The sequence below is a fragment of the Alosa pseudoharengus genome, unplaced genomic scaffold (genome assembly GCF_046254945.1).
Source record: "Alosa pseudoharengus isolate Yale_2024_CS ecotype anadromous, Long Island Sound unplaced genomic scaffold, YU_APseudo_1.1 YU_APseudo_1.1_scf_7, whole genome shotgun sequence".
Taxonomy (NCBI): domain Eukaryota; kingdom Metazoa; phylum Chordata; class Actinopteri; order Clupeiformes; family Clupeidae; genus Alosa; species Alosa pseudoharengus.
Genome location: NW_027468859.1, coordinates 37,130,257 through 37,138,216, shown reverse-complemented (window position 1 = coordinate 37,138,216; position 7,960 = coordinate 37,130,257). Strand labels below are relative to the sequence as shown.

At 44.9% G+C, this 7,960-nt stretch overlaps 1 protein-coding gene and 1 long non-coding RNA gene across 2 annotated transcripts in view; both read left to right on the top strand.

The window, feature by feature from the left end:
- LOC143110096 (uncharacterized) overlaps window positions 1-60 on the top strand; it is a 1,116-nt gene extending 1,056 nt beyond the window's left edge. Inside the window, exon 3 of the long non-coding RNA XR_012984062.1 lies at window positions 1-60. This exon is cut by the window's left edge and continues 563 nt beyond it. This is a non-coding gene — a long non-coding RNA (uncharacterized LOC143110096).
- A 7,496-nt stretch (window positions 61-7,556) lies between these two features.
- snap25a (synaptosome associated protein 25a) overlaps window positions 7,557-7,960 on the top strand; it is a 29,045-nt gene continuing 28,641 nt past the window's right edge. Inside the window, exon 1 of the mRNA XM_076272184.1 lies at window positions 7,557-7,637. The gene's annotated coding sequence lies outside the window, so the exon portion shown is untranslated. The remainder of the gene's footprint in view (window positions 7,638-7,960) is intronic.

The following is a 7,960-nucleotide window of genomic DNA, read 5'->3' as shown; positions in this document are numbered from 1 at the left end:
TAGCCTGAGGAGTCTCAGCCAGTTATCCCATGCAGTCTTTCTTACTTACATTCTGGATTGTATTTATACTATTTGTAATAAATTTGAGTATTTCGCATATGCCTTTTGTTAACTGTTCCTTTGTGGGGAAGGCCGAGAACCAGCCACGTTAGAGAGCTTATAGGTTTCTCCTGCCTATGGGTTTAGGGGGTGGCGTAGTCAGAGTAGGTATTCTGCATGTCAGGTACCACACTATCCTCTGTGCCTTGGAATAACCCCTCCAAAGTCTGCGTCATGATGGTAGAATTTGCTACTGCACTGTTTTAACCGAGGGCTCTGTCTCTTATTTTGCTGGAGTTTGTTAGTAGACACATTAGAGGAAACAACTAAGCTAATGTGCTGTGGGTTCCTGGCTGTAACTGTAAAGCAACAGGAGCAAACATAAACATAGTTGGCACACACACACACACACACACACACACACACACGCACACTCATGGACATACTCAAAATAAATTCTGTGCCCATTTGTTTACATCCAAATTCACACATGCACGAGAACTGCATTACATAAACAACACACATGGAATTAGACATACTTACAACGCTCAAATATAAACATATGCCTACTGCAGATACATAACACACACATACACACACACACATACAACCATATATGGTTATCAAAAACACACACAAACTCGCACACATTTTTGTGCTCACTTGGCAATAATGTGTCACTTCCTGGAGTCGGCCAGAGGGGACGTTACATTCCGGCCCACTGCACTCTGCCAACCAAATCTGGACTCAGTCTCTCTCTCTCTCTCTCTCTCTCTCTCTCTCTCCTCTCTCTCTCCTCTCTCTCTCTCTCTCTCACACTCTCTCTCTCTCTCTCTCTGTCAGTGGGCACTTTACTGGGCACAATCACCGCCCCTGCTCCCTCCACCAGCTGATCCCGCTGCAGTCGTAATGACCCAGGGCCTGAACTCAAGAACAAGAGGCACTCTGATTCCAAGTCAGTGGTGAGCTCCACAGCACAGTCTTAGCATCCGCAAGACAAATACTGCTAGATTAATACTATAATAATAGTTTTATTAGAAATATAAATAATACTGCTAGATTAATACTATAATAATAGTTTTATTAGAAATAGAAATAATACTGCTAGATTAATACGATAATAATAGTATTATTAGAAATAGAAATAATACTGCTAGATTAATATGATTCACCTCCTCAAACACAAAAGAATTATGATGACCAAAACAGCATGTATGATGTTGTGTAGAGAGGCAGTGATATGAAATGAAGGCTGCCACCACCACGGATGTAAATATTCATCATGATTATGGTAATCAGGGCAATTGCAATAGCAACAAAAACAAAACATGCAGATCAACCCCCACAATTATTTGGTAGCTGCCAGACCACTTGTGAATGAGCTATCTAACCCTCTTCTCCTTCTCTCTCCACCTCTCTATGTCCCTACCTCTCTCTCTCTCTCTCTCTCTCTCTCTCTCTATCTATCTCTCTATCTCTCTCTCTCTAACAGTCTGGCCTTGTCTTAGACATGAGATGATGTGTTTAGTGGAGAAAGCCGCTGAGGGCCTCCACCTGTGAAGAGACTAATGCAGGGGGCAGGGGGCGTGGCGCAGGGGGCGTGAGGAGGGGGCAGGGGGCGTGAGGTAGTGTGTGCCTGCCTGAGACGCAGCACTGCGGCGGGGTGAAGGGATGGGGGGGGGGTGCCCTTGTGGCTGGGGGTGACGGAGCTGAAGAGAGAGGCCCCCCACTGAGACATCCTCCAGGTGGGCTTAGGATGTGCCACGACACCTGTCCTTGGAGAGATGATGAGGCAGTGACAAAGGGGGGTTTCCCAGGTCACTGCTCAGAGCTGTAAAGCCAAAGAGCCTATTTTCACAGAGGACCCTACAAAGGACGTTTGAAGGGGAACCATAAGCTTTAGCAGTTAGCAAGGTGAAGCAGAGGGCCCACCTTTAAATATGTGTGCTAAACATTGCAGGCCAGGCACTTCCACCAATTATAAGGGGGGGGGGGGGGGGCTTGTGTCAGTGTCCAGAGGGCAAGAGAACAACCCAACTCAGCAAGGAGCACCGTAGTGGCACAAACTGTGAGAGTGTGACGTTGGCATCCCCTCCACCTCAATCAGCAGGCAGGAGAGGAACAGGCGTACAGTACATGCTGGCTCCTCATAGTGATGCAACCAAACAGGAACATGACTGCAGGCCAGCAGCTGAACACAAATGGGACAATTAGTAGAGCGCATTATTTAAGATGTTGGAATGAGGAAACTCTCTCTCTCTCTCTCTCTCTCTCTCTCTCTCTCTCGGTTTTTACAGCAAAGACTGACTGAGGCAGCCAGCATAGCTGGCATAGCCAGTTTACCAGGAACTGTCGTATGTATGGTAAGGGTATGGATGACTGTAAAGTTATAGATGACGCATGCAGATTTGTAGCTGGGTATTATGGCGGGGGGGGGGGGGGGTTGGGGAGACTTCAGTTGCTTTTCACTGGAGGAATTTGAGGCTCTACTCCAAACATTTACATGAATGCCCCTTTGCCATGTAGGACATACCCAACCTGCCTAACATAGCCTTATTACCATGTCAATTCTAAACAATACAAGATAACAATATATGCCACTGAACTATAAATCTGTATTGATAACGCTAGAATTACCCCAAGGTCGAGTTAACATTTTAATTTTGCTAGGACTTGATTAAATGTCTAGCTTCATGCATGTCTAATGTAATGACATGATAAATGAAGATATCAGCACTACAGTTGATTAATTAAATCCCATATCTCAGATGACATTGTGCTTACGCGTTCAATCAGTGACCTCAACATGTTAACGCCGCAATAATCCGCACACCACATGAAAAATCTGGTAAAAGAAATGTTGCTTGTTGACGTTGACTTCTAAACACATTTAATATAAGCACTTAGTACTAAGCACATGCCAGAGGCACTCATTTCAGCCCTGAAAATGGGCTATAAGGGTCCAACAGGGTCACGCACAACGGTGCCCCCCACCAGCAGCAATAATACTAAGAATCACAAAATTTGCAGCTGGTAATATCACTTTTAGAGTTGTGTCTTTGCCTAAATACAAAGGAAATCGGACATAGCAGTATTGATGACAAAGAAATTCTATATTTCAATAAATAGAACTTATAATGTCGGTGTCATGTTCTAAGTTGAAATGTGCTCAATACTGTGACTGTTCGTCCTACAAGATTCAGGATCTAAAGACTTTAAAAGGAGAGACTTTGAGAAGGAGGCCTTCTCCTCTTACACTGTGATGAAAAGAGGATGAGGAAGAGAGAAGGAAAGGGGGATGAGGAGGAGAGAGGGATAGGAGGACGAGGAGGAGAGAGGGAAAGGAGGATGAGGAGGAGAGAGGGAAAGGAGGATGAGGAAGAGAGAAGGAAAGGAGGTGGGTGAGAGGTGATGGGGAGGGGTCTGCTCAGTGACACAGATCTGGGCACACAGGTGAAGACCTTCAGAGCACCAGCGTGCTTCAGCGCCACAGTTCCGATCGACTTGTCAATTATCAGATTGGATATCACTTCCCCCGCACACACCGGTGAGACTGCAGCCCCCTCTCCGCCTGCAGGGGACTGTTGACAGATCCCTCCCTTCTTCTCCTTCCCATCCAGCGGCAAGCCACAGCCACAGCCAGTGCCGCAACACGGAGGGAGCTGTTGCTTTCATTTGTTTGTCTTCTCATTTTTTTGCAAGAAAGACAGCAAAACACTTTGTCATTCTTTTTACACAATGCCTGACAAAAAGGGGCATCTCTCCTGCGGCAGGGGTAAATGAATTAAATCTGTGGTAAACCGTGTGGGATCAAAAGTAGAGGCCACAACTACATTATCTTTCTCTTTCACACACACACACACACACACACACACATTCATACACACACACACACACAATGGCTGACATTCAAAATAGCTGGGGTGGCTTGGTGCCTCCTGGTGATTTCCCTGAGTCACAGTAATAGTCCAGTTATAATATCTGAACTCCAAGTGAATATATACATCTGTGTTTCTGTGTAATAGTCCAGTTATGATATCTGAACTCCAAGTGAATATATACATCTGTGTTTCTGTGTAATAGTCCAGTTATGATATCTGAACTCCAAGTGAATATATACACATCTGTGTTTTTGTGTAATAGTCCAGTTATGATATCTGAACTCCAAGTGAATATATACATCTGTGTTTCTGTGTAATAGTCCAGTTATGATATCTGAACTCCAAGTGAATATATACATCTGTGTTTCTGTGTAATAGTCCAGTTATAATATCTGAACTCCAAGTGAATATATACATCTGTGTTTCTGTAACATCTGTAGTCTTTATAGCCTACTCCTTTCTGGTGTCTCCGATTAGTTTGAGAGTTACCTGCAACAAGAGTTAACTGCAGCAAGAGTTACCTGCAGCAAGCGATACTGTAAGTGTGCACATGTATGCCAGAGATATTATCACCTAAAATCCAAAATAATTAAAAAAAGAGACAATGAGCAATGAAATGATGACTTTTCTTTTAGAATTTCCACATGAGATTGATTGCTCATGTTAGAGAGATGAAAAAGCCCATTTGACAGCGCTGCATAGCCCTGACTAAAAGCCCTCAGTCCTCCTGCATCTCAGCGTGAGCTCCAACAGGCAGTTTGTGTGCAGCTCTGCTGCAGTGGAGGGATGGAGTACGTGGAATGTGAAATGTGAAATGTGATCTGTAAATGGCACTTGTGAAATGATGACTGCATATGTAAGATGGTACCTATCCTCCCTCCTTGTCTTAGCTGGCATGAATGTTTCTCAGTAACAGCAGGGAAAAAGAAATCCTTTTTATGTTTGGTTGTTTTTTTCTTCAGGAAACTGCTGAGTCACAAAATAGGTTCAATGCAGCAGCAGCAGTAGCAGCCTGGCTTCCCCTCCCCCGCTTTTGATCAGTCTCTCTCTCTCTCTCTCTCTCTCTCTCTCCCTATCTATCTCTCTTCCTCTCCCTCTTTTTCTTTCTCTCTCCCCATCTCTTCATCTTCTCCTCTGCCTTCCTGTTTCACTGCACACTCTCTCCCAGTCTCACTCTCTGTCGCTCTCTCTCTCACCCATTCTACCCTCTCTAACTTCCTCTGTCTCACATTCTCAATCCTTTCATCCACCCCTCTATCTTCCACAGCCATTCATCCATCCCTCTATCCTCTCTTCTCCCATCTCTCTCTCTCTCTCTCTCTGTCTTTCTCCCTATTTGCCTTGTGGTTGGGCTTGCAGTTAATTAGGAATGGAATCAGTGAGGGAGAGCAGACCAGGGGTCAGAGGTCAAGGGTCGGGGGCCACGGGCCATGGCGGAGAACTGACAGGGATGATCGAATCTTTCTTCCTCCCTGCTCACTGCCTCACCTCTTTGACGACAACAAAGTATGCTTCTGGAGGAGAAAAAAACATGTTGGGGTGGGGGGGGGGGGGGTAAAACAAAAGCCAGCAGTAAAAAGTTAAGCACAGCTCCTGCCCAACTTCAAAGGCTCTCTCTCTCTCTCTCTCTCTCTCTCTCTCACACACACTCTCTGGTCTTGATCGGGAAAAAAAATCAAAAAAATTCTCTTTAATCTCATCAGAGGACATAAATTGAGCAGCGCAGAGAAGGGGAGTGAGATGGTGGAGTAGGAAATGCGAGTCGATGTGGCGAGTGACAGAGAGATGCACTTGATGGGACAGAGCGACAATCATTATCCACTCTAACTCCCACTAACTAGATAACAGGATTGTGCAACGACTGCACCACACAAGTAATGAGTTAAGACACAAGTGAGACCCGGGACTGTGTTCTTGGCCTTATCCATTAAGCCTGCTGCCTCTGAATGAGTGCTCATGGTATATGGTGAAAGTCAGATAAATGCACCTGTCATTTCAAGTAGCCGCCAAGGCTATGCACTATCCAGTTATATGATCTGGGTTAGACCACCTCATGAAAATGCATAGCATTTCATAGCAGGATATCCCCAGCGCTGCTGCCAAAAGACACATGATCATGCGCTGACGAGTCTTTTATCAGTGCCAACTGTGCTGCCGCTGGCCTGAAACCTCCCACCTCCCTGATGCATTTCTCATGGGAACTCATCATTACCATTCATTTTGCTCAGACAGGTTCATTTTAGAGCAATTGTGGATAAGCCGAAATAGAGGGAGAGTTGAGAATGGGACCCAATCGTATGTGTGTGTGTGTGTGTGTATGTGTGCGTGTGTGTGTGTGTGTGTGTGTGCGTGTGTGTGTATGTGTGAAGTGGGTGGGGGTGGAGAAAGGTGAGACCGAGGGGTTATGGGAGGGAATGTGACTTGACAAAAAGTGTGTGCGTCTGTGTAGTGGTCACTGCATGTGTGTGCGTCTGTGTAGTGGTCACTGCATGTGTGTGCGTCTGTGTAGTGGAGGACTGACTGGCAGCAAAAGTCAGAGGGGGAGTAGACTCTAAATATATGTGAGGAGGCAATGACTAAGCAGCAGGTTGGTAAGTAAATAGAGAAAGCGCATGTAAAAAAATGGAGATATGAAGAGACTGACGGCAGAAGTTGATGCCAGACAATTTGTGACTGCGAAGATTCTTTACTGTCCAAGAGTAGCCTAGAAGCTACCTCACAACGGCCAAGTCTCTCGATGAGGTGTGATAGGATGTGACACAAAGCGACACGAGTCGGTTAATATTTCACCTCCAGGTATCATTCACAGATTTCTGCTTCGCAAGCCATAGGAAGAGGTTCATGGGCCACTAGATAATTCAATAATTTACGGCTCAGTAAAGTCTGAACAGCAAAATGGCCTATCTAATAAACAGCTGATCCACTCCAGCGCATAGCACAGATACGTCCTATACAGATTTTTTTTTTTTTATCACTTAGCTATGCCTGCATTCTGTTGTTGTCCGGCTAGGTCCGGCGTGCTCATCGATTCTATGGTGTAATGTAGGCCTACACAAGCAAGGACAGAGTATCCAGAATGTAAATAAACAAAATGCGTCCCTTGTTGCCTTGTTGGGACGAGTTCATGCTTAAACTTGACTGTGTTCTTATCTGTCAGTCTTTCTCTCCACGATTTTGAGTAGCCAAATAAATTCGTGTTTTCCTGATATCCCCAAGCATTTAATTAACACATGCTTGATGTGTATTTATTTCCTACAGTTAGTCGCGTCCACAGCAGATATATTATGGGGGTATCCCAAAACTAGAATGACACAGCAGAAGTAATAGATAAACACCGACATTTAAATTCTTGATCTTAAATCAGCGCTGTTGACATGTTGCTGTCTGGTGTTTTGCATCACTGTTTTGGCTATGGTCAGTACACGTGCGAATGACTATTTGGACCCGAGTTCTGGCCAAGTGTCTACCCCCAGTTCCCCTCACTCTCGCCCTCCCCCTGGACTGGCAGCTATTAAAAGGTGCTGACGTCAAAACAGCCGCCATCTTTAGCGAGGGCAGAGCTACTCTTCATTGAAGAAGAACTGAGGAGGAATCAAACACGCGCAGTGCCTTTGCAGCAACTCAGTCATAACAGACGGGGAGTGATATCGGTTAGTGGTTGAATACGCAGGCATATCCTCCTCCGTATAGCGACGGATCCACCGAACAAGGGCTCAGGTAAGCTCAGTTAGTTGTTTTAACTGGGATTTGCTGTAAGCTCTTTAAAACTAACCATATGAGCTGACACCTTTTTGGGAACAATCTAGATTATAATTCAATTATGCATGAGTAGTATTTAGACATGGGAGGATGACAATTATTTTCAGAAAACAACTGTGGACGCATGCGATGCATTTTGGATCTATGCAAACAAGCTAATTATTAGACCTATCAGTCTGACTGATTTTTATCCGATGTTGCAGCATATAGAAATGGCAAGACTTATGTGGTGCGGATAATTCATCGTTTTGCTCTTCGAGGACACAAAGAATCCGTGAATT